This window comes from Falco punctatus (genome assembly GCF_963210335.1).
Source record: "Falco punctatus genome assembly, chromosome: 3".
In the NCBI taxonomy this organism is placed as follows: Eukaryota; Metazoa; Chordata; class Aves; order Falconiformes; family Falconidae; genus Falco; species Falco punctatus.
The window spans coordinates 10,377,799-10,405,547 of NC_137582.1; the positions used below are offsets into that span (position 1 = coordinate 10,377,799).

The 27,749-nt window shown below is 36.4% G+C and overlaps 1 long non-coding RNA gene across 1 annotated transcript in view; it reads left to right on the forward strand.

Moving 5' to 3' along the window:
* Positions 1–5,315: 5,315 nt before the first annotated feature.
* Positions 5,316–27,749, forward strand: part of LOC308059862 — a 67,125-nt gene continuing 44,691 nt past the window's right edge. The window contains exon 1 of the long non-coding RNA XR_013926470.1: positions 5,316–6,800. This is a non-coding gene — a long non-coding RNA (uncharacterized lncRNA). The remainder of the gene's footprint in view (positions 6,801–27,749) is intronic.

Sequence of the window (27,749 nt, forward strand, 5' to 3'; positions counted from 1 at the left end):
AAGTTTGTTGTTTTCCATCAATAAAACAACAGATATCAAAAGTTTTTAAAATTATTACTTAAAGAATTTCAGCGGGTCTATTTTCTCTACAGCCTAGATCTGAAACCACAGCATTTGTATAAAGCAAAATCTCCTCTCTTATTCTTCTACATGACTTTCTTGAATATGAATAACATCATAGAAGAGTTTAGGTTGCAAGGAACTTCTAGAGGCCATCTGATCCAACCTGCCAGTTACAACTGAGCCATGTTTGATGCTAATAAAACACAGGCCTTTACAATACTACTCAAGTCATGGAAATTTTTCTGCTCTGGTAATTAAAACATAGTCTCAATCTTGAATTAAAATATCCAGAATAAAAATTTATCTTGCAAGATAGGAGACTGACATCATAATATTGACTCATAGAAGTTACTTAAAATTCCAAAAAACTGTGTTTGAATATTCAGAACAATTTTGTTGGGACCAACCAGGTACCACTTGTGCACTTTCAATTCTCAGTTAGACTATTGTCTTGCTTGTAGCAAGGCTACAGTCTTCAGTGAAAAGGACAAGTGAGGTGCTACATAGTTGTTTCCAAGATCTTCACTGCAGCAGAAAATTGATCTTGGCAATCTTTGAATGGGCTTCTGCTTGCAGGAAAAGGTAAATGAAAAATGAACGAGCATTTCAAGGCTGCTCTCAAGATTGAGAATTAATTTCAAATGTAGACAGAGGTCACTTTGCAGCATGGAGGACTCTGCATGCTTGTAAATGCCCCAAATTGTCTTATAACAGTAATACATCTTTAAGCATCTCAGTGCCATGGACATGCCTACACAGACTGCTTTTGGCTGTTTACAACGCACAATGAGAAGTGAAAGATCTGATTGCAGCTCCCAGATCCTTTCCCTTCCACCTGCTGTGGCCATGCAGTAAGAGCTATTTTGATATATGCAGAGAACAAATCATCCATACTGTTATGATGAAACATATACTGAAACATTATATTGTTTCAGTGAAAATAGTTAATCTTATTGTCTTTAAAACTTCCATTTCATTTACATTTCACCTTCCTTTCCTAAGGAAATCAGGTTCTTGCTGGCATCTGTCTTGCTGTTTTTGGAGCTATTGGTTGACTTAAATTAGTTTTTACTGAATACTAGAAGTTATCAAGCTCCTACAAGTACCAGGAGAACTGGAAAATAGAAGAGAAAAAACAAAGTCAGTTCCCTTTCTGGTTGAAAGGAAGCCATAAATAAGTTGGGAGTTTGGGTTTTTTTAATCCATGGTGAGAAGAAGAAACCAGCCACATAACCAGAAGTTGCATAGGATCTGAGTAATCAACAGACCTATATATATACCTAACCATAACACACGTGGCCACTCTCCTGACAGACATCAGAGGATACAGAGAAGAGCTGAGGACACTGCAGTGATGATGGGTGTTAGGGACATGTGAGGGCTGAGTGCTGTAGTAATGGGAAAATGAGAGATGGGAATTTACAAATCCATAGAGAGGTTCTTTACTGTTACTTCTCCTGTTGACCGCTGAGCAACTGGAGAGTTAGTGTGTTTGTTTGTAACAGCAGTGTAATAATTTTTCCAGTTTCCTTCATTTCTGTGACATCTACAACAGGTCTTTCTTCATCTGTTGATATCTTCTATGTCTACTGATAACATTGCCCCAAACTACAGCAGTTAGGGGATCTGAGACACAACACTTCTTGTTACCAGTTTGTCCTGATCCTTTGACTATTTCTGTTTTAAACTGCTTTAGATCTGAGTTTTCTCTTCCAGCTCTGTCACATTCATCTATAGAATATAGCTCTGGTTATATGCCTGTTGATATTGTCATAAAAAGTATCCTTTTCCAGAGATAACTTACCATCGTATTTCTTTTGCCATTGGGATTCCAGTCCCTTTGATTCTGGAAATCACTAGCTTTTTTTAACAAAAAGAAGTGATATCTTCCCCTAGAAATGGTTATCTTCCATTAATCATGAAATCCTGGTAACTTTCCCTGGAAACCATCATAGTTTTATGATGGTATAAATGACAAAAAGGCAGGTATATATAGTATCATATATACAATACACAATTTCTGTATATTTATGTTATATATGCTAGAAGAGAACTGCTAGTATTGAGATATTCATACAAATAAATTAATCCACAACAATGTCAGGTGAATGAAGAACCAGATTGAAAGATCTGAATTGCAATGCTGCTAAGGAAAGTAAAGATTTAGCAGCCCCCCCAACAAAAAGTTTCTACATTTGGACACAAATTCAAAACATGTATTTAAATGATTAAAATAAAGATAACTATCCAACAAGTAAAACTGAAGAACAGCACTCTGAATTCCATGAAACCACTACTTTGGAGCCATAACCAGGTTTACAGGAAACAGGTGCTTACACTAATGGATTTAGATAAAACTTGCCAAAAGGTTCAACTATGTCAGCTAACAATTATGAGGCATTTCAAATATATTTCATAAGTTAAAAATGTATTTTCTTGAAATAACGGTTGAGGTTCAACAAAAATCTAAAAATTGATATGATGCTGAATTCTTCAGCTACTTGTGCAATGCCACTTCAGTAATACAAAGTTTATTCCAATTTAGTCATGTGAAATGTTAGAATAACTTCTTGTGTAGTTGAAAAAAAAAAAAGAATTTAAAAAACTTTCTATTCCAGGTCTATTTTTGACAGTATCTTTAATTCATCAACTATATATCAGTACCATAATCTAAGAAATAACTTAATCTTCTGGACAAGAGTCATTATCAAAAATATAATGTTAGATATAATGCCTTTTGCTTATGCAGAACAAAGCAAATTTTAAAGGATGATAGAATAAACAATTTGGTTGGCTTGCAGAATTCCAATTAATAATATATTATTTTTAATTGTCAAATAAATTTACTGTCTTTTCAATTATTACCAAAGCTTCCAGGGAAAAAGAAAAGCCATGATCTACCAAATTCTGTGATTATCTTTTGTGTGCTTTGTGTTAGTCTCAGAATAGCTACATCTTATGCCATTAGCTAGCTCTTCAGGTTGTGGAGGAAGGGGCTGATAGTTTCATAATAAATGATAAACTCCCATCTGAAGATTCAAGGCCTATTGAATTGAAGTCAATGCAGAAACACTTAAGAAAGTTAATCTGAAGTGGATTAATTAAAATAAAATAAAGCCCTGGACTGATCTTTTTATTCAGATTTTCAATGCAGTCCACTTCAGATATTAAAGCGAATTAGGCTAAATTAAATCAGGGCCACTTTAATTCTGCATTTGCTCCTACATTGGGATTAATGCATTATAACTTTACACAGAACTGCAGGAACTGCAAAAAAACCCTACAGCGAATTACCTACTTCATAACAGGTTCCTCTGCTCGCATCCTTTCTCCATAGAAAATTCATTTTAAGGTAATCTCCTTGCCTTGCAATGAGATGGGGCAAACTAACGGTTTATTCATATCTTACTTTGACATGTTGGATACATCCTTCTTATTTCCACACTTAATTGATTTGGACAAGCTCTCTTGAGTATCCAAGACAAATACATTTTTGATGCAATTAAGACTAAAAGACCTCAGTGAGAAACTGACTTCCAAACCCAAACCAATAAGGTTAATTTGCAATATTTAAGAAAAAAATTAACTCTGATGTTAATGTTTCTCCCATGAACAATTAAATTTTTATAAAAGATTTTCCAAAACCTTAGATTTATCTTAAAACCCCACTTTTTTTTGGAAAATTGTTTTTCACCCCTGAGCATGACAATGACATGCTTGTTCTATTTTGTGAGCAGTGAATGAAAAGCATCTCAGACATGCATTATTGAACTGTCTTTACAGGACTTGTTTTTCTGAGAAATTGCTCTCTTAGGCAAGAAATATGCAATCTGAAAATGTCTTTAAGTGTTTCCTTTTATCTGAGAAAACAGCTAACAGAGCATCAATTTACAAAAGCAGTTTGGAAATATAAACACAGACTCAGAAACAAGCAAGAGGAATCAGGAAGGAAAAAAATGTTAAGAATTATTATAAATAAGTATCCATTCTTATTCAGATCTTCATACAATCGTATTTCCATTAGCAGTCATCTGAAACAGATACTTTATAAAATTTATAAAATTAGAAATTGTTTAATTATCAGTGGTATTGAACAAACACTGAAAGTTTACATGCATACAGCTGACGCTAGAGGTGCCCTATCAAAGTATATATATTCTCTCAGCTATAAGATGCCCTTTATATATCTATTTATCAGATGTGCATGATTAAGAGTAGGCTTAAAATATGTATCTATTTGTGACATTAATCCACTGGTTACTGTAGTTTTTCTACTGCTTGTTGCCTTCATGTAAGCCCTTCAAGTCTGTAGAAAAAGTTTTTCAAACAGATGTGTTCAGCTAAAAATTGCCCTAATCTTTCAAAACATATTGTTGTCTTTTCAATTCTTCAATATAATTATGCTTTACTGCTGTCCATTACCTATACCTATGGATTAAGTTTAAGCTCACAGTCACTGATTATGTGAATAGAGTTGTCATGCACAGTAATGGAATGATTTTCCTGGGAATACTATTTTGTCAGACAGCTGATTTGGCCAGTCAGTTTTAGGCATCTGAATAGAAGCAGTCCTTTGCAGCATCACAATGACAGTCAGGAAATGTATAATACATGTGACAGAGGTAGACCTTTACACTTCAGTCAAAGCTTTTGTGTAGATGAAAGAAGTTAATTGCTGTAAAATGTTATTTTTCTATGCAGTTATTTGACTTTCACAAACCTGAGAAACGAAGTTGTTATGATTTTTAATAAAACAGCTAATGTTAGATTTTAAACTGGGCATAAAAATACGACAGCAATAATAATTCACTTTCAATACCTAATGTGGCATAATGAATTACTGAAATATGATGTTCAAAATACAACTAAGTTCATGCATTTCTCCAATAACTTTGTTTTCATGATAATTACAAGTAATTGCATCAAAACCAAAAGCAAATCCTAACATAAAAAGCTAATGTAATAGCCACTGTCATGGCTAACACACTGCATTGGGAATTTAATCAAAAGTATTTGAAAATTTTATATATTTTTATTATTATATTTATAATTTTTATATGTATTTCTAGTGTTGTTTCTAGCAAAGGATTATTGCCATTTCTTTCCTTGCCCCTACACAGAAAGTGGCATTTGTGCCACAGGTTACATGCAAGAAAGAAAACAAAATCACAGGCTCAGTACATCATGGGAAGGTGAAGGAATCTGTTTTAATTTATAAAAATTCAACAGTGAAAGGTAGTCTCAAAGCAGTAGTAAAAAATGGTCAAAAGGAAGAGAAAAATCACAATATTTTTTTTTCCTTATATTGGTTATTAAGAGGGCAAATCCAGAAAGACAGTTCAGTGCTACCTACTATACAGACCTCTACAGAGACGGATGAGGAAAACAGTTTTCCCAATGAGAAAAAAAGACTACTTAAAGTAATTAAGAACCAAGGATTTGTGTTCAACTGGCATTAATATTAAACCCCTTACAAGTCAAATAAAAATACTAACTTGTAAAATCTGTGAACACTTTAAAGACTGAAGTGCGAAAGCAGATTTCTAAGTCTCTAAGTCTCTTTCTAGATCTCAGGAAGAAAGGAAATTAAAAAAGACCCTTAATTGTGGCAACAACTTTGGAATTGAGAACTAAAATGGCATCTGAAAGCCTTTAAGATTGCATCATTTAAATTTGAGAGGACATCAGCACTGTTGGAATGTAGCTGATATTGCACAACACTAAAATATGGAATAAAATATTTCTTGCTTTTTTTATGGGAATACCTGTTTGCCATTAGAATCACAGAACTTAATTCCACAAAACAGTATAATCAAGAGGCTATGTGAAACTATTTAAGAAATTATAAACCACTGAAATAGATGTGGTTTGTGCTGCAAATTCAGTAAGGTTTAGCATGATTTCAGTAGTTGAAATTTTTCTTCTGGTCTGAGAAAACAAACAAGTCTCAGCTTCCACTGAGAAAAAATGCCTTACTTTACTACAGAATCGTATTATATCCTTGGTTAGGAAATTTATTTTCAGAATAAGGTATGTCAGTGTCATTTCAGGTCTGTAAACTCAGCAGAGGATGTTAATGAAAACCTAGATCAAACTAAAGATTGCATTACTACTTTTTTTCTTCCATCTCTGAGTTTTAACAGTGGCTCAGCATTGCTAGCGGATGGCACATGAGAGCATAACCGAGTCAAGCATCACTGTTTTACTTGACTCAGTCCTCTAGCAGTTTTCAACCATTTTCAACTTCTGAACCCTTAAAAAAATTCAGACTGCTGTAGAAAAGACATACACTTTCTTGCTATGTCTAAAGAAACAGTACATAGATCCCAAAGGGCCTACAGGCTGCAGTTTGACCAAAACAGATCAGAGTGAGCTTAGAGGGCTGGAGGAGCCAGGTGTTGTGAGGTCTCAGTTAAGCCATGTCCTGCATAATAAGTATTTGACATCACTGAAGGAAATAATCTGTCAGGGATAAGACTGAACTGGAATTTTATAGAACAAAAGATCTTTTCCTAATCAGTTTAGAGAAGAAAGGTAAGCAAAACCAGCCTAACCATGAGGATGCCCAAGGAGACTATGCAGACTGAGTAGTATTCAAGTGATCCTAAAGCTGAAGGAGAAAAAGTAAAGGGTTTTTTTGCTGGTTGTTTGTTTTGGGTTTTTGTTTGTTTGTTTGTTTGGGTTTGATTTGGTTTTGGTTTGAGTTTGGGTTTTGTGGTTGGTTTGTTTGTTTGTTTGTTTGTTTGTTTTAATATATACATTTGTTAAGAATGGTAAGTGTCACAACTTTGCCAATCCTGTTTGGTATTGTCAGTGATGTGCATCTCTTCATGGGGGGAACAATAAGTAATCTGTCTGTCTGAAATACAGTGTTTACTGCTTTGTGGGAATGCCTGCAGGTAAATCTGAGTTGTCCTGAGCATTGCTAATTTTAAGCTTTCAAAAATGACAGCCTACTATCCACCTCCTTTTTGTGACATTTCTAAACAGCTAATTGTCTTTTTTTTTTTTTTTTTTCCCCTGCCTGTTTATTATTTGTATTTTGGGATTCATGTATGCCCTTTTCTCTCTTATTAACGCATTAAAAATAAAATGGCTATTAAAACCAAAAGCACATGCAGAGTTTCTCATGTAATTACTGAGTTATGAGACCCATAAGGTATAAAAAAATTACCAATACAGTAAAGAAGTAAAAGCTGCTAATATCTAGTTTAAGATGAGAGGCTTTCTTTAATTTGCTTTCTGTAATTTCTTTATCCTTTCTAAATCTAAAAACTGATTTAATTTTCTGACAGTTGATTTCTACTATCTTGTTCTCCTTTGTGAACATTGTTTCTGTTTAAACAGAAGGAAATCTGAACTTCAATTCTGTTGGAGGACATTTTTGCATTTCAGTTTTATTAATGTTCTTAATTATTCCATTTCATCATCTCAGACTAATGAACTTCTGGACATATCTTGATGATACTTAATGTTTTCCTTTAAATTTCAGCTAGTTCTCATATGTTCTCATTTTGCACTCTTTGCAACGTGAAAAGGAAATGGAGACAGAATTGTCCTTTCTGCCGTGTGTATCAACATTCCAGTTCTAAGAGCTGTAGAAGTTCCCCCCTTTTCAGCTCTAATGATGCAATTACTGGTGTGTGTCCTGAACCACCGAAAGTGCCAATGAAAACAATCACATGAGAAGAGGTCTAAATTAATATCTAGCACCCAATACCTATTCTAATGTCTGTTCTCACTCTCATCCATGTCTGCTTATGAATATTCATACTAACGGTAACTCTATAATAGTTTCTGACAAAGCAAGTAATGCTACTATGTGAATCATATTAATACGTTAATACAGTTTTGCTTCCTCTAAACTGTAATTATCCTCTTTTTTTAACTACCCCTTGAGAATTTTTTTACTGTGTTCCTGTGAAAAATTCTTCAAATTATAAGTAAAAAAAAAAAAATAATACAAAAGAAAGTGTTATCAGAAGACTGTTAAGGAAAATTATTAGTCTTCACCTACTAAATATTGGATTTACTTCACCTAGTCCTGGGGAAAATTTCAAGTTTGTAATCTATTCCTAACGTGAAAAACACCTGAGACATAAAAAAACATTTGTAGGTGGGTTTTTTTGTCACCAAGTTAATTTGTTAAATGCTTTTACAAACAAAAGATAAAGCATGAGATACATATCCCACTGTACCATGTTGTATTCTTTCACTTCTCCAGGATTTTATTTTCTAAATAAAGTCAACGTAGAATATCCTGGAAAGTTTTATTTTCTAAGTGCTCAAAATTACTTTAGATGAGGCACACAAAGTCTCCAGATGCACTTTCTCTGCGCTAAACATTAATTCAAAGGCCCATTTTCTGGTTCCATTTCATCCTTCTAAAAAATATACAAACTTCAAGAAAATAATGCCCCCCAGTTTTTATTCTCTTTTATTTTATTTTATTATTTTATACCTGCAACATAAAACACTGAATTAGTTTCTGGCTAGGTAGTTCAGGCTAGCATCACCAGTATAGCTGCAGGTCAAAACTCAATCACGATGTGTTGCATGACTAACCCATATTATTCTATGTGTCACTTTGGTATAAAGAATTTCTTTATATAACGCTACTAAAGCTACCTAATTTCAGAAGTCTCAGAAATTTAGAGCTAGCTAAAGGGTTGGGTATTTTTTAATGTTTCTGATAGATATTTCTTTTTTCCTTTGTGATTCTAGTTATTGTAGACACTTGAAGATGCAAGTCATTTCATTGTATTCATATAATGCTTGGAGGTCATGAAGTCCAAAAGCATTTTGTTGTTATTGTCTCAAACTTAGAGCTTTCCCTTTGTAACTGAGATTTCAAAGATTAAGCTCTCTATAAGAATTACTGTTTCTGTATGTTATGCCAGTGTCTTTACAATTCATGGCCCTATCTTGCAGGAAATATGCAACTGTTCTATCACCTTATAGAAAATAGTCAGAACATTTTAATGGAACATGTTACATATTCTTTTAGATCTGAAAAGTCTTATACTAAGTAATAAATATACATGCGTATGATATTTTACTTATGGTTTGAGGAGTTTTAGTACCATATTACCAGCCTCACAACAATAAAGGAATCTGATTTTTCAGGCAGAATGTATCAAACAAGGTCAAGAATTATATTTACTTTTTCATAAACTTTATTCTCTGTAACAAACAATATACAAGAATTTGCTTAAAAATCCTTATATATTTGCATTTTAGTTTGTTTACATAATAGTAATAAATTAATGAGGATTTATGTCATACAATATTCCAAAAATTACTATGAGACAGGCTACCACACAGCACATTACATTGTATAGCCCTTATGATATCAATTCTTACCTTCCTTTGTCCCAGCCTGCTTCCCAAAGATGACCAATATAAATCCCCATGTTATGGACATTTCCATGTTATGGAAATATGTACAGTTACAGATGACAAACTCATACTCCATATCACAGATCTTAATGTAGCACTTAAAACTTCCTTGATAAGTAATGCTGCTTTCCTTTATCTCTTTCCCAATCTCCAGGTACTAAATTGTCAAGTTAATTATTATTTTCAGTATTGTGATCACTGTAATGTGATTTATAGGTTTTCAGGGGTTCAGAATACTTTGTCTTCTATTTCCATACCATCAGGTTTCATTACCTCTTCTTCATAACACCAATTATGTTTGCTAAGCATGACCTCTTTCTTAAATTATGCTGCTATGTTTCAGTGTTACCTTTTCAAGTGTTCTCTATAACAAAATGTTTGAGAGCTATTGCCTTTGCAAAGAAGATATATTTCAAATGACATTCTCCTTTTTTTCCTTCCCACTTTTCATGAAGCGTTGAGTATAAGCACCATGCTGTATTATCTGTTAGTGTTTTTCCATTTCAGTAGCACAGTGACCAGATATAGATTCCCTTTCCTTCCCGTTCAGTCCTGTTCCATCCCATCCCTTCCTGTCCCTTCCCTTCCTTTCTCTTTTTCTTATCTATATCTATCATTTCAGGTTTAAAAGATGTCTTCAGTATATTTACACTTGCAAACATGAATCATGTGAAATAAATCAGTGTTACATTATAAAGTCTGTGAATCCTTATCAGGTATCTATTATGTTGTTCTTCCTCAATCTTACAATTTATGTTTTAGTAATTTCCCTCTTTTTTGAAAGGTTTGCAAAAAATGGACCTCCTAGTCTTTTCTGAATACCAGATGAAAGAATGACAATGCTTTCCATGGTGAAGAATTCAAGTTGAAAAAACTCCTTCAGCAGCTTCCGTTACACAACACCCCATCGGAATGCAAACATAAAAAACAACACTTTTGAACAAAATTGTTATAGTACCTGGGGAAAGATCATGACTGCAAACAGTTTAAGATGGGATTTTAATTAACTCTCATTAATTGCCCAGCAGTGCTTATTTTGAAACTCATGGTACAGTTCTACTGACTCTAATAGAAACATACAAGACATGGTACTGCTCACTATCTGATAAATAAGGATTGTTCTGTCTAACACCAGCACCTTCAGACACATACCCAAATAATGAATGAATAAATAGTGCATAGCTTGCAGGACAGTTTAAATGTTTTGTCTGTGGAAAATGTATTTGCAGAGGAAGTAATCTCCTTTCACTGCTGAAACTTAACATATGGACCACACAGGTTGCACTAGTTCCTCTATTTTGCAATAAAGAATTTAACTGTGAGATATGCTGGAGACTGGAAAAAAGTGCTATAGCATCTTAGCTAAGTGGAAGTAACCATAGGTACTTGGAGAATTGTTTATTTGGAATTGAGCTAATCTTTTCCCACTGTGAACATGTCACAAACAGTACATAGATCTTTTACGTGAGAATAAGTGAATTAGTTTTTGATATTTCTTCTGATCATCTTCTCAGTCTATAATCACTATATTACCTTTATTTATCTTAGACAAGTTCTTGCTATCTGAGGAATTACTGTTCCTTAATCTTTGCAAAAAAAAAAAAAAAAAAAAAAAGTATATCTTTTCAATGGATGAGCTACCATAGTTCTGACAGAATTATAAATTTCTATGCCATGCATTGTGAATCTACCACAGTCTGTGTATCATTACTAAACATGTCATGTAAGGTACACAAGAGTCTTCCTACAGATATCCATGAATAGCAGATGAAGGTGAAAATATTAATAACCCTGGTCCACAAAAATACAACGGGCAGAGCAGAAAAAGAGAGTCTGTCTGAAGGACTGAAGTCTGAAGGACTGCTGCTTAACAGCAGGGCTCACAGAAGAAAGAAGTGCCTCTCAGAAGAGAGAGATGTAATGCTTAAGCAGAGATCATACTGCACCAAACCAGAGTATACAGGGGCTTCCAGAAGCACAGGAAGAGTTTTTAGATCGAGGTGGGGGGTGGGGTGGGGGGTGGGGGGAGGGGCACACAAAAAAAAAAAAAAAAAACAAACAAGAGGAGTATAACCAATAGTTGAAATTTTGCAAAGCAAGGAAGCTGGTTTGTCTATGTTAATTTAAACCATATTTCTGCAATGAAATAATGAAAATCTTTGATGCTTTGTTAGACTCTTGTGGTTGTGGTGGTGCTGTCTGCTAGCTTACAACACCTTAAAATGATGTTCTGGATAGTCTAAAAGCACCAGAAGTAATATTGCTATTAGTTTCAAATTAAATCTAGTATTATTACCTTCATTTTTCTACTTCTAATAGCATTTATTGGCAGATACAAATTTCTGAATCTTGAACACAGTCTGTAAATCCCTGATGAGCTCAACTTCTGGTTGGGACTGTGTCACTTTCCACTTTCACAAACCGAATTATCTCCTTGAAAAGAACTGTGCAACAAGATTTTTCTATTCCTGGTTCTCTCTAAAAAACAACAGCAATATAAAGTCTCAACAGAAATACCAGAAGTTGGATTGGTTCCAGAGACATTAAAGCAAAACCAGCAACATTTCAGAGATATTAATTTTAAAAAACAACAGAACACCCTCAAGTAGGGAGGGATTTCTTAAGTACTACTTAAAGTTTCTCACAAAGTAACTTTAACTCTCTCAGATTTTCTACAGCATTTGAGATACTACAAGATAGCCAAGGGTCTTCTCATCATCATGTGTATCAAAACATACAGTAGGAAATTATCATCAATTATCACTGGTAACAGCTAAACAATTTAATTTTCTTCTACCAATGACTCTGCATTTTACAATTGCTTTTTGGCTCGTTGGTTTTTTCAATGCTTTTGCCACAGATGATCTCAAAATCTTAGTAAGCTTTAGTCTCAAGGAACTCCTGAAACTTCCACCTTCCCTACCAAAAGATGACTTACACTCCTGAATTATATGAACTTTTCACACCCCTGTTGCATACTCAATACGAGAGCTCCAAGTCTCAAAGAATTTGATATTCAAAGTTCAACAGCCAAGTACAACTAAATATTAAATTGGTCAAGATGATAAAAAAGCTCCTAGCAGACTGAAATGGATTGAATTGAAACATTCATTCACACACTAATGCATGCAGAAAAGAAGGGCTATTTTGATAATTTCTGAATAACAATAATTTTCCTCTTTGAGATCTGTTGTTTCTACACTAAAATATCCACAACAGATGTTTTGACAGACCAGACAAGATAGATAGCTGTTTAATTTCCTCTATCTCCAAGGCAGCTATACTGAAAACCCACCAGTACACTTTTGGGTCTTTAAAATAACCTCTCCTAAGACAGTCTGTGCCAAGGTTGCATGGAACTTCTAGGCCAGTCACAATGGGATGTTTTTGCCACCCATTCTGAGTCAAACTTATTTCAGCCTCCAATACAGTTAGCTTTAGAGCTCCCCCTGTCACTCTTGAAATACTAATACAATTTAATTTCTCTTCCTTTTCTGTCTTCCTCCTACCTGTAGAAGGTCTTCTTGTTATTCTTCACATTCTTTGCCAAATTCAGCTCCACCTGTTCCTTAACTTTCCTGATCCCATCCATATACATCCAGACAGCCACCCTATATTCTTCCCAGGATACATGTTCCTGGTTCCACTGCCAATGCATTTCCTTCTTATGCTTCAGTTTGACCAGAAGGTTCTTACTCAGCCATGTTGGTCTCCTGCCTTCCTTGCCTGTTTTTTTTACACATGGGAATTGAAAACTCTTGTGCTCCAAGAACAATGTCTTTAAAAAGCTGCTAGTTCTATTGTGCTCCTTCATCCATGAGGACAGTTTCCCAGGGGGTCCCACCCACTAATTCTTTAAACAACCAAAAGTCCTGTCTCATAATATCCAGGGTCTTAACATTACTTTTCTGGGCCATATCCCTTGAGGCTGTGAATTCCATGAGGGTATGATCACTGCAGCCCAGACTTCCGCCACTCTTGACACCTAATTCATCTGTGTTGGTAAGATATAGGTCCAATAGCACTTATCTGGTTGGGCTGTTTATCACCTGAATTAAGAAATTATCCTTGCCACACTCCAAAAGTCTCCTGGACTGCTTACAGCTTGCTGTGTTGTTTTTTCTAGCAGATGTCAGGGTGACCGAAGTACCCCAAAAGGATCAGAACCTTGCAAGCATGATGCTTCCTGTAGCTGAAGTAATAATGCTTTATCAACATCCTTCACTTGATCAGGCAGCCTGTAGTAAACACCAGCCATGAAGTTTCCTTTGTCAGCTCAGCCTCTTATTTTCACTCATAAGCTCTTTATGTCCTGTCCATCACTATTTTTTAAAGACAGCACTGTACAATCAATCTTTTTTTTTTTTTTTTTTCACATAGAAGGCAACCCCCTTCCTCTCCTTTCTTGCCTGTACCTTCTGAACAGTTTATAGCCACTGATTGCAGCACTCCAGTTGTGTGATTTATCCCACCAAGTTTCAGTGATAGCAATCAGATTACAGCTTTCTAGCTACACAGTGGCTTTCAGCCACCCCTGTTTGTTACTCAAGCTACTTGCCTTGGTATAGAGACACTTCAGTTGGGCTATCAGCTGTGTCACCTTTCTAGAGGAACAAGCCGAAAATCCTTTGATGTGTTTCACAAGTATTTCTCTGTTCCTAACTGGGTGGTTCCTAATGCATCAGCAGCCCCTGGCTCTTTTACTCAAAATTCCGCCCTCTTCCCCCGCTAAGTCTAGTTTAAAGCTGTGCTTATAAGACTGGCCAGCTTGTTAGATCCATGATCATAGAAGCCAAAACGCTGGATATCTAGACAGCGTTACTCCATTACTTGAAGATCTGAGCATACGAAGATGCTAAACTGCAGGAGCGGGCTGGAAACTAGGACCATGCATGGCAATCAGTTAGCTGAGGGGAATTTGCTCGAGCTTGTCTAGACAACAATTAACATGATGAGGCATGTTTGCAGAGCACAGGGGAGTGGGAGACGGATGGCGCCAAGGAAAGGTAACACCTTGCTGTTAATTGCTGGTAGTTAACCACCAATCAGGGATTGCCTAGTATGCAATGCTTAGCTTCAAGAACCAATCTGTTTCAAACGCGCAGCTTCTGAAAGTGTATAAAAACTCGTGCTTCTGTACAATAAATTGACATTTGCTTGCATCAAGCTGCGTCCCGTCTCTTCATTCGACGCACTAAACAGACAGGGAAAAGATACAGAGGTTTATTAAACTAAATACTAAGTTCCGTATCATTAGTAGAAAGAAAACATCTTTCTATTTATTCATTCTAAAATGAGTAAATAGGGTCATTCATCAGAAACCATGGAGAAACAAACACTTTTTAAAATTAAAACCATGAACTGCCTTCCTGCTTTTTATCCAGTGGACACATGTTCTCCCCTACTGGCACATTGTGTTTTATTTCTAAGAGATAAATTCCCTCTATGTCACCCAATGTTTTCAGCTCTTTCATTTACCTTGTAAATAAGATGTTGGCATCAGGCAATTGCTGACATATCAATAAAGAAAAACCTTTTCTGTGAGTAAATCACAGAAATTCATCCATTTAAAAAAGATAAATTTATTGATACAACTAAAGGTGGTTGTGATCCATTCTTGAAGAGATATTTAATTTTATAATGAAAAAATCATGTAGTAGATGCAGTTCTACAACAAACAGTCTTGGCTGAGACTTGATACACCTGAGCACAAACATCTGATGCTAGGATACTGCCAAATATTATTTGTCAAATTACTAATATGCTTCCAAACCAGATAACATATATTATCACTCAACAAGCTGTATTTGAACGATGTTCAGCAAGTCCACTGATCTTAAATGGATGCAGTTTAACTTCACAGCTGTGATGATTGCAGTATCTTCAACGTGCTTCATTTGTATTAATGCCTCCTTCTAACTCACATCCCAAATAATCTTACAAGGATTCATTAGATGATCTCAACAAAAATCTGGAATTCCATGGAATTTTAAATTATTCTCAGATTGGAATAAGCTTTCAAAAATGCAGTTTTCTACTATAAATAAACAAAGGAAATATTTTCTGTGATTTTCTGTTTCACTATTTGCAAAGGATCTAGGTTTTGCCTAGCTTTATCTGAGCTGCAAAAATACTGTATGGTGACTAGTAAGGCACAGGGCCATTCTCATTCACAGCCGCATATCCTTATTTCAATATTTATATTTATCAGTTTTCCCTTCTTTTCTGTAATTATAGACTGCATACAATTTATTATTTCTGGTTTGATATGAACAGAAATATGAACTGCATTAATTAATTTTTAATATGGCATTTACAGACATAAATTCATAAAATGGCTGAAGTCAAAACTGTACCTTGTTTGGCATTAATAACTGTTATCATTTGCATGAGACTGGTGGTGACCTGAATTCTATGTACTGGCTTTACTGTTTCACTGCAATGGTGAGACAAAGTAGAAATGTGTGATAATGTTACTCCATTCTTTAACACTTTTGGGGAGATGACAGGGGCTAATTTTCAAATTTAATGGGAATTAAGGTGATAGAATTACATTTGCAAGCTTTATTTCTAGACCACCGACATCAGAAGTTGGAAGAAGCACCAGCTAGACTCTTGCAGAACTGTTGTACATTTAAAATGAATTATTCATCACCCTAATCACAAAAGACAAGATAAACACACGTCCTTTCTGGAAAGCACAGAGGTCCAGCTTCATTCAAAAAAGGTAACATGAAATACTTCTATTTTACTTCACTGTCTCTTATCAGGATCCTGGGAAGATATAATTTTTCAACATTGGTCCGTTGAAAAATCATGTTCAGAACCTAAAATAATTAGCTGCTTTCTCAGTAATTAGTAGGTACTACCTCAACAGTACAACCATGTCCACCAAGTCCCAGACTTAGGCTGGGCAGTGAATGAAGAGAAGAGACTATCCTTACCTAAACGCAAGAGAGACACAACAGTGCAGGCAGAACAATTTCACAATACGGAGAAGCAAATGATGCGCTAGTGTTTATACAGATGAGATTAAGTATTGGGTTTTTTCTCCTTTCTCCTCCTGTTCTTTCTCTTACTGTCAGTATATTGGCACGAATTTTCACTAATTTTCCACAACTCAGAGCTGGACATCACACATGTCAAAGGTGACAGAATGCGGCTCAACAAATATCACAAATATATCAAAGTGATTTCTTTATATTTGCTAATATTCTTGCTGATTTTTTTTAATCTTTCATTAAAGAATAAATTACAACTTCAGTTCACTGACACATTCAAATAGAAGCTACACAAGGCAGAAGCACACATTCACAGAAAGATATGTGTGTCAGCAAAGACATTAAACCGAGAGGGAACTCAAATCAATAAACATTGATAACAAGTAGTCATCACAATATCCCTCTATTTCTGCTAACGTCAGTTTTCACTGGCTGGTGGTATATTCTTGGCAATTTCACAGGGTGTTACTTGCAAACTGACCTTCACCAAGTCAAATGGAAATGAATAGTCAATATAAAATATGAAGTGACTCTATAAAGGACTCTGGCTAATTTATCTCCCTAGCATATATTCTTTTGTCAGCTATTATCAGCTGAATATTTTTTTTTTATGCCAGCATAAGTTTAGTACTCTTGTGTGTGTATTCTTCTTCACTTTGACGTTTATGAAAACTGATCAGTTTCCATTTGACCTTACATTAAAATCTAAGACCTAACTTAAGATTCTAAAAATAAAGAGATCATTTAAGGATTAAACATGGAACACTTCAACTCATTTGTTATTTTTTGTTTTTCCTTCAGTTACGCCTTCAAATGAGTCTATGTGAATACATAACATTAACATTTTGGCAGTGCTGAGAGCTGCCAGACAAATTTCTTTCTTAGCAGCAGTCATCAGAGGTGACTTTACCCATGTCTACCAGGTTTCAGAAGACTGGAAAACAATGTAACATCACCCAACTCTGTGCTGTGATTTTCTTTTCCCAAAGCATGGAAAGCTGGGTGTCTGTGGTTTTAATAACCATCATTTTAGGAAGTGATGATTCCTTTATAAAGACAAGCAACTGAGCAGGAGTAAAGAACTCCAATTGCACCTATTTATAGAGAAAAAGATGACTGGAAGAATTGTAGTATCAAAGTTGGGAAGGACACATGTTTTTGTACTGTTTTGGATTTTGCTTCCCATTTTCCCACCTCCAAAGCCACAAATTTGCTTATTTCTTCACACTAGCTATCATTTGCACTGCTAGAATAGTAAGAGACCAAAACCAGATTAACATCCAAACACAATAGTTGCACAGATAACATGGCTTCTTAATCAAAGAGTGTACTGCTTGGAGACAGAAGCACAAGCAAATAAATAAAAGGAAAATTATTCATTCATTTATTTATCTATTTATCGATTTATTTATTTATTTATTTATTTATTTATTTATTTACTGAAGGTAAATGACTAAACTTTCCAAACATCTAAGAAAATTTTGAAAAACTTATTGACATTTGTGCAAATGAAGCCAACACTATTCTGCCTGTACTGTGGATTAAATAGACTTGCTAAAAGGGAGGACTTATTTTTCAGTGGACAATGTCATTCCAATTTCAATGAAAGGCTTTTGGATCTAAATTTCTTCCTGCCCAGACAGCATAAAGAACAGACAGGGCTGTTCTCCCTTATGTGAGCCTGATCTCTTCAGTCTCACTGAAAGTTAATGGCACTTTGTGTTTACACAGCATTATCAAAATAGCTACTGGACTCCTACCACTTTCAAGAAAATGCATTTTTGAAAAAAGTTCAAATATCAAAATATTTTGGTTCTGTAGAAATGGAAGTGAAAATCTCAGTCAAGGAGATAACTTTCTCACAAACAGAAAACAGTATTCTCAAAGGCATTTTCTGCAACTAGTACTTTGGGAGTTGGCCATAACAAGTCTGTCAGTGAGGAAAAAAGATTTCATATAGGAAAAGCAGACAAGGATTAAGGAGATGTTCATATAGCTAAATTTGTTCTTCTTAACAGGCACCTCCATTAATGCTAAGAATGGGGCTTGTTTTGTCAGAAAGAAGTCAGTCACAGGTAGGCTTTTATTCCAGCACTGTAGCTCCAGGGCCAGGCTTCCTCAGAATACTAACAATGAGAAATACAGACAGCCTTAAACTCACCAGGCATCACAGGCAATATGGGTGGGTGGAAAGGGAAAAATGGATATACACATTGGGCTGAATACTGTGGCTATAAATAATTTCAACAGATAACAGACAGAAAGGCTTCAGAAGTGATGTACTTCAGTGGCACTTAATCCACTACCACAACATTACACGCAGAGCTTTCTGGTGACAGCTGCTGCTTAGCAACAACCCTGCTATCTCTGCTGCTCTGAAAAGAAAAGTAGAGGCATGATAGGAATACAACTCATAAAACGACTCCTTGTAGTTATAGCACAAGTATATTCTCAAGACACCAAACAAAGCTTAATTTACTTGACTTTGTGTTTGAGCAAAAAAGAACACTAGCGTGTGTGTTAATTCTCTCACACATACCTACTTCTTACGTAGCAGAGGTATAACCATTTGGAAACCCATTCTGTCCTGCATCAGGTAATACATTAACTGAAAAGAATCCAGTGTAAAAATATATTGTCTTGTAGTTTTCTTGACCTCCCTCTTTCTCTGTCTTGAAGAGGATGTGCTGTTTGCCTTTTTCCAGCCATCACAAACCTCCCCTCATTACTGTAACTTTTCACGCAGCAGCAACCTCACATCAACCTTGGTGAGCTCTGTCAGTGCCGCATTTGCTGCCATACATGTGTGTTCAATTTGTTTACTCCCTATCCCTTTCATTCCCACAGCCTCTGTACCGAGGTTTAGCCCCCCAGTGGGTCTGAGAGTACACCTTTCCAGTAAAAATGGAGGCAAAGAATTCAATCAGCATGTCAACCTTTTCCATTGCCTTTGTCACTAGGTGCCTTGTTTGATCAGCAGTGTGTGCAGATTTTAGCTTCTTTTTTGCCAATGCACTAAGCAATAAATTAAGTAAGGTACCCAAGCTGGGCGCGCAGTGGCTCTGAGGAATTTTATTAACCCTTACTGGCTCTCAAGCACCAAATGGTCCCATGCTGATTCCTGGACTTTTAGCAAAGTGTGATCTAGAACAACTAATGACAAAGATAAAGCCATGTTATTTCTGTTGTTCACACATCCATTCCAGGAAAAGAAAACTGAAATCCTTTGTATGTAAAAGGAAAGAGCGCTTGCCTGTCACACTTCAAGACTTAAGGACGTGGAAGGGTATTCTTCCAGTCATCCATATTTAAAATCGTCATGTTGACTTGTTCAAATGGGTAGAGGAGGATTGGAGAAAGCATCAAGTGTTTGGCACAGCTGGATGAAGGACCACCAGATGACATACAGGTGCTCTCATGTCTGAAATAAGTCTGAGGCGTAAGACTTTTAGAATACTTCTCACATTGTCCTGTTCAAGGAGAACCTGAGCAGTAGCTTTGGGGTCAGGTAAGAATTTTTCTCCAGCTTAAAACCAAATCAGCCTAAGTCATGGAGATTTTTCACCTTTCACTGAAAGATCATGCTGAAGCTGCCAAGTATATCTATCTGGGTCTGTCTAATTTAACCTGTTTCTTACTCTTACTGGCACTGGTGACATCTCTGTCCTTCCTCTGCTCCATCGGTGGTCAAAAGCACTTAGGCTTCTGAAATGTTCCAAAATGACCTAATGTGGCTTCATGTTAACCTGCTTGCTAGCGCTGCTTCAGGTCAATGGAACACATCTCTAACATTGTAGGGTTAACTGTGGGGTTTTGTCATCAGCAGGGGGATGCATTCACAGCTGTTGTATACTGCTGAACTCTCCCTGGGAGTGAAATTTTCTGCACAAGAGGGAATAAACTGAATAATTTCAAAAAGTAACTGGAAGACATGTATGCTGAGCAAGTGGCAAATCGAAGATGCCAAGCTAGCTATGAGGGTGAGTACATGTCGGTGAGAGCACTATCATTTTGAAGCAGCAGAGAAACATGAAATTGGGCTTATGACTCAGCCATGTGTATCCAAAAAATAACAGTGAGGCCAGAAGGGAGTAAACATTTATTTTGCTGGCAGGAAAGCAAATTTTGGAAAGTATTCCATTCCCTGTCAAAAAGCAGGCAAGATACAGTTTTTCAAGACAATGTAAACTTCTGTTTTCTGAATCATATACAGGGCCACCTCTTGAACCTGAACAGAAAGCGCCTATTCACACTTCACATTAGCCTGCTGGCTCCTCCCCCTCCCCTAGTGTTGGTATAGCTAGCTTTGGCTGAGACCTTCCCAGAGTGGGAATGAGATACCTGTCCTGAAGTAAATTCATACTGAAGAGTCTAATTAGCTAACCAAATGGAAATCAGTATAAATCCACAATGGAAATATTAAGAAACTTAAAAATGAGCCTGAATTAGAGCTAGAAATTGAATCCAGGATCTCTTAATTCGGATCCCAATATGTAAGCAAAAGTCCATCCATCCTTTTCCCCTTCTACTGCAATGAAAATAAATAACAACATGTACCAAGAGGCATGTTATAGATATACCTCATATAATACACCCTTCATTAATACTTCTTCATGAAAAGAGTGTACATTTGTTGTAAAAGGCATCACAGTAGAGAAAATCTCAAGGTTTGGAATATGGATTTGATACATTAGCTAATGAAAATATTCCTTTTTGCTTGTATTTTCTCACCTGCAAAACAGCACAGCCAAATTATTAGTATGGGTGATTCCCTCCTAACAGCTTTATACCCTAAAATACTTATTCTTGAATAACACTGAAGTCCTACACTAATGCACACTCACTGTTTATTCATGAAATAAGAGTTTGACAGGTTTCTTATGCAGGAAGCGCAACATAAATAATTGGTATATTTAACATTATACTGTGAAGTACTACAGAGCAAGGAAAAGGTCTAGGAAGAATTATGAAGACTCTTGTAGTCTCTCTGCCCACAAAGGACTCAAAATGTAGAACCGTAGAGCAGTTTGGGTTGGAAAGGAACTCTAAATATGGAATCATAGAATTGTTTGGTTTGGAAAAGACCCTTACGATTATTGAGTCCAGCTGTTAACCTAACATGCCAAGTCCACCACTAAGCCATGTCCCTAAGTGCCACATCTATGCGTCTTTTAAACACCTGCAGGGGTGGTGACTCTAGCGCTTCCATGGGCAGCCTGTTCCAATGCTTGACAACCCCGAAGAAATTTTTCCTAATATGCAATCCTAACCTCCACTGGTGGAACTTGAGGCCATTTCCTATCCTCTTACCACTCATTACTTGAGAGAAGACACTGACATTCACCTCGCTAGAACCTCCTTTCATGTAGTTGTAGAGAGTGATAAGGTCTCACCTGAGCCTTCTTTTCTCCACACTAAATAACATCAGTTCCCGCAGCTGCTCCTCATAAGGCTTGTTTTCTAGACCCTTCATCAGCTTTGTTGCTCTTCTTTGCACTTCTGAACCTCAATGTCTTTCTTGTAGTGAGGGGCTCGAAACTGAACATAGTGTTCAAGGTGTGGCCTCACCAGAGCCAAGTACAGGGGGATGATCCCTTCCCTTGTCCTGCTGGCCACACTGTTTCTGATGTAAGCCAGGATGCTCTTGGCCTTCTCGGACACCTGGGCACACTGCTGGTTCATATTTAGCCATCTATTGACCAGAATCCCTAGGTCCTTTTTCACTGGGCAGCTTTCCAAGCATTGCATGGTGTTGTTATGACCCAAGTGCAGGACCTAGCACTTCACGTTGTTGAACTTCATACAATTGGCCTCTGCCTCTTGGTCCAGCCTGTCCAGATCCCTCTGTAAAGCCTTCCTACCCTCAAAGAGATGAACACTACCCCCAACCTGGTGTCATCTGCTGACTTACTGAGGGTGCACTCAGTCCTCTCATCCAGACCATTGATAAAGGTATTAAACAGGACTGGCCCCAATACTGAGCCTTGGGGAGCACCACTTGTGACTGGCCACCAACTGAATTTAACGCCACTCAATACCACAATTTGGACTTGGCTATCCAGCCCATTTTTTACCTACTGAAGAATACACCTATCCAAGCCATGAACAGCCAGTTTCTCCAGGAAAACACAGTGGGAAACAGCGTCAAAATCTTTACTAAAGTCTAGCTAGACAACATCCGCAGCCTTTCCCTCATCCACTAAACAAGAGGTTTTTTGTGGATGGAGATCAGGTTAGTCAATCAGGACCTGCCTTTTATAAATCCTTGTTGACTGGGCCTGATCACCTGGTTGTCCTGTACATGCCATGTGATGGTACTCAAGACCTGATCCATAACCTTCCCCAGCACCAAGGTTAGGCTGACAAGCATGTAGTTCCCCATCTAGTTTCAAAGCACCTGCCATGGGCAGGGACATATTTCACTAGATCAGGTGGCTTAAAGCCATATCAACCTGACCATAAACACTTCTAAAGATGGGCATCGACAACTTCTCTGGTTTATTTCTTCCAGTTTCTCACCACCATCATAGTAAAAAAACCAACCAACCAAACAAACCACCACCCCACCCCCCAAAAAACAAACAAACCCAGCAACCCCCCAAAAAACCTTCCATATATCTAAGCTAAATTCACATTCTTTTAGTTTAAGATCTTTGCCCCTTGTTCTATCACTACAGGCCTTGGTAAAAACCTCTCTCTCCATCTTTCTTATAAGCCACGATCGAGTATTGAAAGGCCACAGTAAGGCCTCCCCTGACCCTACTCTTCTGTAGGCTAAAGTTTCTCAGCCTTTTTTCATAAGAGAGGTGTTCCACCATCTGATCATCTTTGTGGCCTTCCTCTGGACCTGTTCTGACAATTCCATGTCTTTCTTATGTTGGGCACCCTAGAGCTGGATGCAGTACTCCAGCTGAGGTCTGACAAGAGTGGAGCAGAGGAGGAGAATCAACTCCATTGACCTGCTGGCCACATTTTTTTTATGTAGTCCAAGGTACAAGTGGCTTTCTGACCTGCAACTGCACATTGCCAGCTGTTGTCTATTTTTTCATCTACCAATATTCTCGAGTCCTTCTCTGCAGGGCAACTCTGAATCCATTCATCATTCAGTCTGTATTTATCATGTGTATTTCCCTGATCCAGGTTCAGGACTTTTAAACTGTCCTTGTTGAACATAATTCTCAAGCTTGTGAAGGTCCCTCTAGATGGCATCCCTTCTAACTGATGTATGAACTGCACCACCCTGTTGTTATCCAGAAAGCACACACAGTGTTAATTTGCTGGCACCTTCCTTCTACACTGATCTTTTCTACCAAATCTCAATATAAGGGGAATTCTTAGCAGACAAAGAAGCTCCATGGCATTCTCAACTTAATACCTTCTAATCCTTGATCACTTGGCAGCTAATTGTGTGTTCATCTAGGAGGAAGAATTATATGAAAGGATTACCTTTCAGGCAAAATTGAATAACATATCACTGCAAGCCAAATGATTGGCATTTTGTTTCTTGTATGCATGACCTTTTCTAAAGAAATAAAAGTTGTATGCACCAGCTTTATTCAATTTAAAACAGGTGAATAAATCAGTTTCATGTTTATACATCACCTACCACTGAGAAAGATCCCACAGATGCTTGTAGATTTTGTTATGTAATAAGCTTCATGTGTGAACCTAGATAAGTACTATTCTGTCTCTCAAATTCTACGTGTAAAAAAGTGGGTGATAGCATTACCTTTTTCTCTCTTTGAGTAACTTGACAAAAACCATCTTATCCTGGAGCATCATAAGATCCTGTGATCTGAACCACTAACACACAAATACAGTAATATTTTTATTATTTTAAAACCATCAAGTCTGTTACAATGACAAGTATATCCAGAACATGACAATCCAAATAGAATGTATTTTAATTATACAGAAAAAAAACCCATATGGTGACTTTATTTTTACCTTGCTCACTGTTTTACCTCTCTTGCTTATTTCATAGCCTAAAACTACCCAGAACAAATAAAAAAGATAAAATTTAAAGACAGTTTTGGCTCTAAGAGAAGGTATTTTTGAAAATAATTTTCTGCTTCATGCATGTGTATTGTTTCATTAATGAACCAAAAGTATAGCAGAGATATAAGCTTAATTTCCTTAAGCCCTTGCTGCTTCGTTTTTTCTCCTTAATGTTACAAATGATAAAATGAAATATCTATTTATAAACCAGCAACTAGCAAAATAATAGTTTATTATTCATTTAGGAATGCTATCATGTAGATTTTAGGATATGTTTTTCATTTTAAGTGCAACCTTTATTGTTTAGGGGTGACAAATGTTAAGAAACACATCACATGCAGATTTAACATCAAAACATGGTTAATTTGGATTAAATTTGTATAAAATGTTTTAACTCACAGAAAAGATCTGAATGATGAAAATATTTAAAGGCCCTTTTGTTGAAAGTTTCTAAGGAATCCAAATATAGAAATAAACCGTTATTACAATGACAGCTGACATGATACAGAAAGGAAAAGCAATTTAAGTCCCTTACGAGTAATAAACACAACAGCAGTGGAAACAATGTGAGGAATAAGCTAGATATGTGGCACTCTATTAATATTACTGGGTGTTAACAAACACTTTAAGTTATTATTCAGAAATGAGTTCATGATTGCATTTGTTTCACAATATAATAAAATATGAAGCTTTTATGTCAATGACAATTTCCTTTGTATTATTTTCTTCACATACGGTTTTTAATAACTGGATCCAGGGTTACTCTTTTTAGCTTCTTAGGTCAGATCATTCAAAACAAGTGAGAAGGTCACAGTGCTTTATTTATTTATTTATTTACTTTGTTTGTTTGTTTGAAACCTAAATGTTGTGTCTGATCCCAAAAGTACGTGAATTTTCCTGGCTAAGTGCCCAATGAGGTAAATACAGACCCTTCTTGGGGACAGTCAGCCCTCTTGAAGAACTTGGTGTAATGATCTAGTTCTGGTACTGAAGTAGGAAGCATGGGAGGGTATTCCAATGCTGCTTCTAAAAGTATTTGGTGAACCTCTTGAAGACCATTTTATTAGATTACAAAATGACATAAAATTTTCCATTAAATATAAAATGAAGAATGGAACAATGAAATAGAAAAACCTATTTTTCTAGAGAAAAAAACTGAAACCTTAGAAGTGCAAGCTGAGAGAAGTTAAATGGATAGTCTGAATGAAAAAAACCCAACATCTGATAAGTTTTTGAAAACAAAAAAATGAAAGATCCTTTCATTATTTTCAAGCCAATTTCCTGACTTTTCTTGCCTGGCTAACTACTCAAGAGCAACTGTGGGTTTAGTATCATTGTTCCTTGAATGAAGAAGGTAGCCAGTATGTGCCAACTGGCTGGAATAGTTTATATTACAAACAAGAAGACATTAAGAGGTGGGTATAGTCTCTCTGGACTCTTTCTTTGCAGGAGGGATTTTGGAGGAGTAAGGGAGAGTGAAGTAAAGGAAGCACAGGTAAGTGATTCCCTGCATACTAACAAACACTAAACAGAGGCAGCTTCAACCTTCCTACTCAGAAATCCCCCGGCTCACTACTGTATACTTATACTCAGAAAATCTCCTTAAGGTGACGCTTATAGCTGCATATCCTGTCTTTCTGATGGATTTCATTGCATCTAGCGCTAGCTTTTAGGCCTTAAGTTAAAATTAACTTGTATCTATTTTACCTGATAACAGGTTAATATAAAGTCTGTAAACTTCTATTAGAGTAAACAATGTCGTTGTGGCAACTCAAAGTAAACTTCCAGATCAAGGACTGAAGTGCACAAGAAAAATCTACTTGTCTTTTTGTTCTGCACCTGACAGGGAGAGGGCTGTACAAGCAGCTAGAAGATGATAATGTAATAAGTCAGCAAAGCATTTATATGTTCAAACCCAGAAACTACCACAGATAAATCTTTGATTGCTGCTGCTATTTGCAGTGACAGTAAAATGTCTAATTCCCCTTCTTCCTTATAATGTGGAAATATGTGCTTGGTAATATGTCCTGTCTTAAACAAGGTACTAATGTACCTCCATATCCAAGATCTGTTGGATAATACCTACTAGAAATTCCAATATAATGCATGAAAACAAGCAAGCAGTAAGTATTCACTGCGTAGCAATTAGTTCTGCTTTGCCATAACATTCTGTGCACTTGCTGAAGGCGTGTTGGCAGCAGAGGTTCCAGTGAAGCAAGACGTTGCCACTTAAGGACTCTGAAGAAATTTGCAGAGAAAGATATTGGCTACACTTTAAAGATCATAAATGCCCCATAGCTATCCTGCACCCTTGCAGATAAGAGCCTTCCCTCTCCATCTGCCACTTCATCTACTCCAGACCCACCCGTTAATGTACACAATATGATAATAACTTCTTTCCCACAGCAGCAGTGTATGTTACTTTCTTTGTCAATGTAGTTTGTGGGATATCTCCGAGACATCTGCAGGAAGAATAGGAATTCATGTTGTACCCCATGGTCAGTCTGACCTTAGGCTAGAGATCTTTTGTACCCAATTCTTTTTTACATGAAATACATTTCTGAAATCAGCTTCTTTGGCAAGAAGAGGCCTTGAGCTTTTACATGCCAAAGAGTTTGAGATCATAACTTACCTGTTTCTTTTTCCTTATGACTTTCTTTTTACATCCTATTGGATTATATCACTGAAAAGGATTGTATTTTATCTTACCACAACAAAATGAAGCACTGAAAGATTTCTTTCCTTTATTATCACCCTATTGTTACTTAGAGCACTAGAAAACAGAAATATGCATTATCAAAAAGCAGGCTTTTGGTAAGGGAGGAGGGAATAAGTTATGTATAAACAGACTGGTCTTAAAAAAGAAAGTTTAATTAAAAAAAATTGCTTAATGTATTATGAGGATTTAAAAAGGAAAGGAAAAAAATTAAACCCCAAATTTATCTGTACATCTCTTCAATTAGCAAACAGAATAGAAAATGTATGTAGTGTTCATCCTACAGAATTAAATGCTGGTAGGTATAGAATCAGTTCATGATCTTCCTCCAGCAGCTTAATGGAAGAGAGGGAGTGAGGGACATGAGAGAAGAGAGAAGTGAGAAAGAGCAGAGGGCTGCTTGACAAACATGCTGCTGCCTGGTACCTGGCAGGAGTGTTTCCCTTGTTTGCCAGCCTGAATCTCACCCTGATTTTATGCTTGACTTTACACAAATTGTATGTATTAATCTAATAATTTTAATGATATGGGTTTGATGTTCTTCCCAAATAGTTGTTGAGACTATTTAAATT